The following is a 10574-nucleotide window of genomic DNA, read 5'->3' as shown; positions in this document are numbered from 1 at the left end:
AGGAAATGTTGAGAAACAGCAACCCCCCACCCCCACCCCTCCAACCCCACCCCAAGAGATGCTGTTCGTCCTGCATAAAGTAGAGGAGATTTACATGAAGTATAAGCAAGCCAGAGAGTTAACCACAGGGAGAGACCTAAACAGAATGGCTGTTTCCACCATCTTAGATTGTATTGATTATTCCTTGCAGTAAACGTCTGCCTCTCTCACACAGGCTAGCTCTCTCTTCTCTCCCTTTCTGTCCCTCCCTCCCTCCCTCTCTCCTTTCTGCCTCTGTTCTGCCACCTTCTCTACTCGACGATCAGCATTTGGCTTTTTCCATTTGTGGCAGATTACTGTAACGCTATTGTACAACAACTTCCTGCCTCATTTGGCTCTGGTTCTAAAAACTGCAAAAGCAGAGCCTGTGGCTTCAATTTTTTTTTTCCCCTCAGCCTTGAACTACAGGAGCTCTAAAAGGAAAGAAAAGGAGGAAGGAGATATGTAAAGAGTGTCTGTTACTGAGGAACTATTTTGGTTGCTTTTCTGCTTTATAAACTGCTGAGAATTAAAGAGGGCAAGAGGGGACAACATGCCTAGCAGGGACAATGAGAGAAAAAAAGGTGGGGGTTAAACTTTTCTTACTTTTTCTCTGTGAAAACTTTTTTTTTGTTGGTTTTGGAGGGCACTGCGTTACTAGTGAGGCTGAAGTTCACGCAGATTTGTCTAACATGGCTGCTACTGCTTCAGGCTGCACAGTTTGTGAGGGCTGCTTTCATAGCACGGCCACCACCCTGTTCCTCGCCGGGCTCCCTTTCTCAGCATACAGCAGCAGCAGCAGAGACTGGATTCGCCGCAAAAACTATTCTCTGCTCTGCACTCCTCTTTGCTCCACAGGTTTCAACAACAAAAAACAAAAACAAAAAAAAAAACAAAGAAACAAACACAGGTGGCTGAGCACAGACAAAATGCTGACCGTCTGAGGAAAACGATAGCATTATTTACACCAACGTGGTGTGGAAAAAGCTGCAATCTGTTTCTTCCTTCCCTAAATGAGATACGAGCTTAATTCAGGCGTCCAGAGTGGCAGGAGTTATAGAATCCTATTAGAAGGAGTGCAGCTGTACGTCACATCTCGCCATGCGTTTTAACCAATTGAGAATCGCTTGACTTCATTACGCCTTCAATGTATAAAGCTGCAATGTGTATATGTTAGGAGACCTTATTTGGAAATAACATGGATCATAAAACAGGATACGTTGGAGGTCTGAGCGTAGCTGCTTTAGAGAGGCAGACATTTATATGCTCCGAGTGTGTAGTGCACTTCGCAAGGCATAAAGTTCATTTGAGGATACAGTTTTGGTTTTGGGTCGCCTGCCAACTCTTACCACTGTGCTCCTCTACATTGTTCCTCTGCTGCGTTTCCCAGTAATTGATCATGTTTTAATTTTACACTCACAACTTATTATATTTTAACAAACAATACAGACTTTTTTGACAGAATAAATCTATTTGCAGTGACATGCGTTGTTAAAAAAAGTGGAAACTTTTACTATCTTTACTACTTCTAGTATTTATTTTAGATTAAATTATCGAATAAAATGAACGTTTTTAGAGTCTCTTAGAGGAAATGCGCAGTGACAAGCAGCAGCTTTTCACCTGGAACGTGACTGCAACATCTGTGTGATACTGAATCACTCGATCAGGCCAATTGATAATACGATGTGAAACAAAATGGCAGATGCCGCCATGTTATGGACTGTCCCGACATCATTTGAGTATGATTTTTAGAAAGAAGAAAAAAACTGCTCGACTATTGAAATTTGCCACGTTGAGGTTTTGCATATTAGAATGTTACACAGAGGAATGAATATGTTCAAAAATCGTTAAGAAATACAAACATAAAGCCGTACAGTAGCACACATGTATTTCACTTCTGGAAAATAACAATTTGATTTATTTTCATCAAATGATCCTATGAATATCAGGGCCTTGCATGAACTCTGTCTTACACTGAGCCCTTAGTCTCATCACATGGTATCAACGCCGAGGAAAACACACTGAACATACTGTCAGTCAAGGGCAGGAAGTTCAGATGAGGGGAAAGGATAAGGACACAATATGAGAATAATGTTTTACTATAAGTTTTTTTGGCTGCAGAAAACAGCGAGGAGAGCTTGAGAGAAATGAAAACTGCAGTGAGCTGAGGATCTGCAAAGTCTAACAATATTTGTACTTAGTCATTTACAAACATAAAGGAGGCATAAGGAGGCATTAGGAGGCTGGGGTGGGGGGGGGGGGCCGAGAAAGGGCCAGTGCTGTGCTTGGTCAGCAACTACCACTACATCAACACAGCAGACGTGATATGTGGCAATAAAAACACATGTATATTCTAATGGACCTATTCAAGGGGATAAAAGCTAACCACAAATCTATCCCTTCAATACGAGGGAAGACTTAATACACTCCAGGAGCAGGAGCAGAGTCTGTGAGGTGGTCTTCCTTAAGCCCCGCACGTGTCTAAACAACTTCTCTATTACAGCCGAGACCTTTGAGGGCACTCCCCATCGAGCGGGGAACAAAGGCCATGACCCCTAGGTCAAAAGCGTTACACGGTAGGCCAAGCGGGCCCATTGAATGCTCCACTGCTGTTTGCTTTAAGAAGGTAAAGATTACTAACACATTAACTAACACCGATTAGGGGGTTATCCCTCATGGGAGTGAGGTCCCAAGGCAGCACATCATGTCTTATTAACACAACCTGGCCTTTGACCCCTGCAGTCACCTTAGGCAGCCGACTGTGATCACCACTTTCTACTCTCTGTTACAAGAGACACACACAGACACACACACACACACACACACACACACGTACACAGACAATATATGAAGTGAATCACAGCAAGGTGCAGCACAGCAAGATAAATATATATATATATATTTTTTGTTTGGACAAACATGAACAAATGATATCAAGTGGTATCTGAAAAATAATCTGAGTAATATTTCCAAAAAAAAAAACAAAAAACACACAACTTCTTCAATTAAACATGATCAGTTCAAATAAATTGTTTTCAAAGCATCTGACTTTAAAGCACGTGTTGTATGGAAGTTCATAAAATGGGAGCATGTGCAGTAAAGTTCGCATCACAAAATGGTGGACGCAAGTCATGCGCAGTATTGATGTTCCAGATGATCATATGATAGAAGGCAAGGAAGGGGCACTTTCTTCACAATCCCATTCATGTTATTCAAACATTATTTTGCATGAGCAGAGGGGTAAAAGTAAAACGTTGTGCCGAGCATGTTTAACTCTGTGTGTCCAGAAACAGAAGCCGGTGATACTTTGTGATGAGAGCAAATGAAATCATGCATGGTCACCATCTCTGAAATTACTGCTCATGAACAGATCATTTGCGCTCATCTTTCTTAAAATAAAAATGACAATATCAATTTAATTGACCCAGAAGAATATCGGGATTAGTGAAATTTTTACATAAAGCATTATTCTTAAAAGGTCAAGTTCATGGTTGTGCAAGGAAAGTAATAGTTAGACACAATTGTTTTTGTTGTGAAGTTCTCTTCACATGCAAAAGTTATATTAAAAAAAAAAAAAAATCGAGCACTTTAACAACAAAATGAACAATTTACTGGTTGAATGCATTCTGGACCTTTGAACCATAACATCTGTGTATTACTACAAAATGAGTACATTTCGTTTATCTTATAAAAAGTGAATGCTTAAGCTGTTTTACATAACAAATTGCTGTCTGTTTGCTTTCTCTGTGAGTTCTGTCTTCATATACATATCTATTAAAAAGAGATTAAAAAGCCAGTGAAAAATAATTAATTATTATCTAATTAATTAGAAGTGAATGATGGGAAAGAAGATACAAAAATAAAATATTTTAGTTTAACTAATAACTGTAAAATACACAGCTCTTTTTCTGTTACGTTAGCTTTATTGTAAAGTATAAGAGGGAATTTATTATTAAAAAAATGTCAAATGTACAGATGTTTGTTTAGGAAAATATTTAGTAATTTTTAAATTCATGGATTTAATGTATAAAAACCCATCAGTTTTTTATTTATCTTCTTCAATTTTGTTTCTGCAAAAAACAAAAAAAAAAAATCATGATTACACTATAGCACACCGGGCTGAGATACACACTGGAGCTTCACAAAAGGGTGTTTATATTAACTTGTTATAGGAAAACAGATTTCAGTCATGTAACTATAAACACATGTTCAATTTTGAAAGCTAAACTGCTGTGTAACTTACATGATTGCATCTGTAATAAAATAATTACCATTCTGAATTGCATTTAAGTTAATACACAAATCCAGTAATTGAAGGCAATAAGTTTTTTCCTCAGGGAATATCTCATCCGTTGGCACATTTTAAAGATCATACATATTTGTCTTATTTTTAAATTAATTTAATGGATGCCTCCTGAAAGGTTTTAAACTGTGCCCTGTTTTTTAATTTCAAAGTGCAATTACATGTGCTACAGTCAGTTAGCTTTTGATCTGCTGAATTGAGATCTAACAAAGCAAAAATACAAAATTAGGAGAAATCTTCGTCATGATATGTGCTTCAGATCATTTTAAAGACATATTCTAAACAAACTACATTTGTAGACACGTCACGTACACTGGACCAACTAATCTTTATAAGAAAAAAATACAAAAACGGTCATAAAGGAATTAACTCACCTTGCTGTTTCTCACAGGATTCTGAAAGAAGAAGAGGAAGAGGAGGAAAAAGAGCTTGGAAGAGTTTCTCCTGGGAACAAGCAGGAAATTATGGACCTATTGGATATCAGAGTGAACAACCTATCCAAAGAGGGACGCGCCCTGTAACTAACAACTACTTCTGGCAGCCCTTCAACAGCCAAACATATTGTCCTGGATCAGGGCAGCTTTCGTATGGCAGCACCAAACTAGGACAGCTTAAGCAAGAAATTCACATCAAACTGCTGTATCATTAATGGTATTAAAATGTCAATAACAATACATTAAAAGTAAATTAATGTGTTGTTGTTTTTTTTACGAGACGTAAATTGGCCTGCAAACTATGATGACTCACAGATTTTACTCCTCAAACCTTAAGACATGTGACGGTGATAGAGATGAGCAAAAACGAGGACATTAGAGTAAGATTTTCACACTTTGAGACAGCTCGGATGAAAAGCCAATACAGATCTCTCTCTCTCTTTTTAACTTAAATATTACATAAATGTGTGCTCATACTTTTTCATTGCTGTGATATTACAAGGTCAAAATGAATCCCTGATATGTGGCGACACATACTGGCTTAACTTTTACAACCTCTAAATCTTTAGTTGATATGGCAAAAATACTGTACATTGTTGTAATTGTATTAACTGTTGTAATCATTTACTGTTAAAAAAAAACTATATTAATTTAAGAACTCATTTAAGAAGTTTAAACAGAGTTAGTATTTATTAATTGTAATAATTTGTATTGCTTCAGTAAAAAATAAATTCTGCAACACAGATAATGACTATTGTTACCCAAACTGTACCGTAAAAATACTGATCTAAGGCACAACTTTCACTGAGGTACTGAGACAAATTCTCAAAAGTCAATGACGCGTAATAATAAAAAAGTAAATTCTCCTTTTCTGTCCACTTGACGAGCCTGTGTCGGGCTTCTACATACCTGAACTCTCCCTTTGCAGTTTTTTTCCCCCTGAGGGCTGCTAATACCTACTTTAAACAGCCTTGGCCATTTTGTTTTATTCTCCTTCAGCACTAAGCCAGGAGTGCACAGGCCTGGCATTTGAGGGGCCACGTCACAACGCCTGTGCCTGCGCTGCAGGGCTGCAAGGAGTCCAGCAGCCCAAGCCATACACTCTCAGTGGTTCACTGACTCAACAAACACTTTAAGTGCACTGTTTTGTTATCTTACACGCTCTCTCCAGCACCCATGCTCTACCGTAAAACAGCATAACATTCACTTATTACACTCCATATCCATAACACACACACACTGAGCCTTCAGACCCTGAGTCACTTCACAGCACTTTCTCTCTTCTGATTACCACAGTAAAGTTCAGCCCAGTCACAAAACAGATAAACAGATGCTCATCCAATTCCCAATTCAGCAATGCCATTTAATGAGCATAATAACATTTCTAACTTTCCGCACAGTTAAAACACACACACACACACAACAGAAATCTGTGGTATCTTTTAAAAGGGGACACAGTGCTGAAATTGATTTGTTGAAGTGACACGGATAAAAACACTGATTAGGTAAATTCCACATGACACTGACGAACTGTAAATGAAGTGCTTGATGTTATTAGCAGAAGGTTATTTATCTATGTGGGAGAAAAGCAGAACTTCATAGGACAGCTGCATAAAGAGAACTTTTATTACTCTGTTCTATTTCTGCAAATTTAGTGGCTCTTTCAGTTACATTTAAATAGTATTTTTAAGACGAGCAAAAAAAAAAAACAAACAAAAAAAACATGCTCCAGGTTTCAAAGAAAACACATTTGTTGCACACACACCGTACACACCTTAAACGCTACATTGCCCATATTTTTTTGTAATTTCATATTTTTTGTTTCACTCCTTCATTTTGTCTATATTTGACAGTATGTAGGCCATTGAGAGTAATGGTCATGTGAGGACATATTGTAGAGACATTACTATAAATAGAACCATAGCTTTCCTGTTTTTTGAGATAATAACTGGCCAGTGAATTGTAAGTTGATTACTCTGTATTATGTTTATGCCCATCAGAGAAGCAAGTATATGCACCAAAGAGCCTGGTCATTAAGACAGTCTGAAGCTTTAGGGTACACAGATGTTTTCTTATGTACCCCTGAGTGTTCACACCGGGTTGGTTGTGTGAGTTTCTTATACAGTACAGGTGTTTACTCCTACAGGGCCTACTAGATAACCCGGCAGAAAAATGAGTGTGCCGTTTAATTTTATTTAATTTCTTAAGTTGTCTGTTGTCTTTCTTGTGTATACAGTGATTTTTTTTTTTTTGCCTGGAAATGTTTTAGGATGTCTGTTTTTCTTATAAAGCCACTTGACTTGCATTTCATGTAAGGTGTGTGATAAAATCATTTTTACTATTATTATCGTTATCCATATGTCAATGCTTGTGGGAACAAGCATCCCAACTCCTCATGATTGCAACCGCAGACACATAAAACAGCTCAGAGAGTAAACACTGGTTTATTTAATTGTCACTTTCTGCCATTCATACTCCTTATGCTAAACTGTGCTGAGTAGATGATGTGTAAATAATTCCCCAGTTTTCAGCATCCTCCTCATCATCATCATTATCAGGTTAAAGGTGTGGACAGCCTGTGGGAAGGTGTGATATGACAGCCCCTGACCTCTCACACCAGCTCAGAGAGGCAGAGGGTCACGCAGAGGACATGGTGGTGCAGGGAGAAGTCGGTCTTATCCTTCCGTTCCGCCACAGGCCTGTGTGCAGCGACAGCAAGATGAGCAACTGTGCTTTCCAAAATCCACACTCGTTTGGCTGGGAGCAAGGCATCAGGGCCGTGTGTATTTCAAAGGAAACGCTGAGAAAAGCGTTTTTTGTGGCAGCAACCATGCACTTGACAGTGTGTATCAGCCTGTCTCTGTGTCTTTGACTCCATCCCCACCCTTGAATCAATATCCCCCAGCACCAATATATGTCATCTGTGGTAGCCAAAATGGCATGCAGCCCATTTGTCTCACAGCGGTAGTGGGTTCCACTTTGTCTCATCTTGATATGGATCTCATGTGTATGTGTAACTTTTTGTCATTACCTCTACACATTATGAATACCTCCAGCTCTGCGAAGCAGCGCAGGGCCGAGGGGTTAAAAGGCAGGAGGCACCGAAATGAGAGGGAGAGAAAAGCATCAGCTCTCGGACTCTGCTGTCAATTGAGCTTGTGCCTCTGTAACGGGGGGTGGGGATGGGGTGGTGGTGGTGGGTGGGGGTCATAACACTGGCACAGAACCAACCACTAATGCCCCTTAAATGTCAGAGACTGCAGAAAGGAAGGGAGACAGCAAAAACGAGAGCACATTCATATTTCAGTACAGCAGATGCTATAATGCGTTGATGCCTCACCGTGAGGGCACGCGAGGACACCGGGAGAGAGAAAAGGAGAAGACAAACGGGAAAACGGGAAATGAAAAAGAGAAGAGAGAACTTTGCAGCAGTGATGAAAGCAGCCCCATCTGATGGCTGTCTCTGATGGTTGTCTCAGTTCAGAGTGGATCTCTCTCTCTCTCTCTCTCTCTCTCTCTCTCTGCAGACGAAAATCAGGCAGGGTGGGGTTCGGGGAACGGGGTTGAGTCTGGTGTTGGGGGTGGGGTTGGACTGCTGGAGAGAGTGATCTTTTTTTCCAGCGGGGTGAAAGGCGGACGGTCATGTGTGCAGAGCTCATGACAAAAGGCCCTTTTATGTGCAGCGTATGCAGATAGAGGAGGCTCCTTTGTGCACAGATGGAGATCCCATGCCTGGGTCTGCCTGCGGCGGAGAGGGAAGGGAGGGAGGAGAGGGGAGAAGAGTGTTGGTGAAGGGAGGGCAGGGAGGGAGGGGTGTCTCTGGCACTGAGTGCCATCACTGTGTCTGGTGGGGGGAGGGGGCATGGAAAAGGAGAACCAAGCCGTCCTGGTCCAGCCAGGTTTAGAGGAGGGGCCACAAGGCTTGCTAAGAGGATACCAATAACTGGTAACCCCACAGTGGGATCACAGAAAAAGCCCCAGCTACTGTCTAACAAATGGACCAGGGTCAAGAATTATTTGCAAATAATCTGTATTGCTTATTTTAACTAGTTTTGGAAACCATGGTTTGCCACCCATAGTGCCACAGAGTTCAGACAAGCATGCAAAACTTATCTGATACTAACTATCACATGCTCCTAACATGTTAAACAAGCAAACAAACATAAACATCAGTGCATAGCTGATCCACATCTGCACCTTTGACCAGCTAAAAAGGCACCAGGGTGAAAAAAATGACATCCAATGTCAAGTTCAGCTTCAAATTTGTCCCTTCATCCCTCAAGATTGTGCCACTTTCTGCTATCGTGGTGCTGTTGCTTTGGCCCTTGCACTCGGCCTCTCTCTGTTATGCCTACAGCCTATGAGTCTCTGGAGAAGACGGTCAGCTAAATGTCGAAAGTGTTTGTCCTGGTGCCACCTCTTCCCTGAGAGACCAGGTGACACCCACTGACATCCCGTCTGCTGAGAAGACGTCACATCCTTTAAACGGCCTCCTCCCACTGACCAGGACATCTTAACACCACAGCCAGACAGATTCCTGTCCTGCCAGAGCACCGAGTGATATGGTCCTTTTCACTAGTGGACAGATGGACGACTCCCCCACCTCCCCCCTCCACACACACACGCACACTCGCAGTCATGTTAACTCCTTCACATAAGCTGCTGCTGCACTGAGCTGTGAATCGCTAACATTCAAATGCAGGAAAATGGAAAACATTGGAGGTGCAGTGTTTACCAGCGTCTTGGGAGGAATTAACTAACATGAATGATGACAAATGAGTTAAGGCTAGGTAGCTAGTGACATTTATCTTTATCTTTATCTCAAGATAGTAAGCCAGTAATAGAGGGGGCATGAGCAGTGTTTCTTCACCGTAATACAGTTTTGATGATGCCAAATGAAACTCAGGAGTTTGAGGCTTGTGACACTGGTGGTCAATTTGGGTAATTTGACTGACCCAAGGCCTGGGTGATATTGTACTATAGCATCGAGAGGTATGGGCAAACTTGTTTTGTGAGGTCACGATTAAGGTGAAAGGTGTTGCAAAAAAATGCAGTTACATGTATATTTACTTACTAACAGGAGGTTTAACACAATCAAACAAGACAAATTTACATTAACACCCCACACCCCATGTTACATTGTTGTCTACAACAACAATGGCGCTTTGTATAAAACCATGGGCATCCATTCTCACTAAAGAGGCCAACACAAGCTAAACGTATGCTAACATTACCTGGAACTGTGACATGGGAGAGAGCCAATGACATGACTTTGTTCATGACATGAAAGACCAAGCAAACACTAATACACAAACGAATGATGGACTTCGATTCAACACAAGGTTTTCAAAGGGATTCCCAGTTTGTTCTTTATTGTTATTTAAATAAACAGTATTTAGCTAAAGCGTAGTTAGCTAAATTCTCATTGTTTTCTCATTATTCTTGTCCCCCTAGTGGTCAAAAATCTGCTAATGCAGCCTTGTAGATGTAGACCATCATAAAATAAACAATGTCTAAAAATTCTGCTTTTAAAATTTGTTTACTTACTTTTAAGAATGGGCTTATCTTTAAATTTTCTTTCCTAAATACCTTCACATACTACTTCATATAAAATATGCTTGTAGTTCATGTATAGGGCTACAATGCCTGGAAACGGCCATATTGTCAAGTCTAAACCATTATGTAAAGTAAACATCTCTACCAGCTTCTTCTCTCACTTACACACATTATCACACACACAAACACCTATACCTACACACACATGCCCACAAGAAAGCAAACCTAGTGATGAGCCCAGCAAGGTAGACTAAGGTTAATTA

The 10574-nt window shown here is 40.5% G+C and overlaps 1 long non-coding RNA gene across 1 annotated transcript; it reads left to right on the top strand.

Moving 5' to 3' along the window:
* Positions 1–260: 260 nt before the first annotated feature.
* On the top strand, positions 261–5621 carry LOC124061577. The gene is made up of 3 exons (XR_006843776.1): positions 261–602; positions 2522–2644; positions 4713–5621. It is a non-coding gene; the product is annotated as an uncharacterized LOC124061577 (long non-coding RNA).
* Positions 5622–10574: the final 4953 nt, after the last annotated feature.

The sequence above is a fragment of the Scatophagus argus genome, chromosome 7 (assembly GCF_020382885.2).
Source record: "Scatophagus argus isolate fScaArg1 chromosome 7, fScaArg1.pri, whole genome shotgun sequence".
NCBI lineage: Eukaryota > Metazoa > Chordata > Actinopteri > Scatophagidae > Scatophagus > Scatophagus argus.
This window is presented reverse-complemented; position numbering and strand designations above follow the sequence as displayed.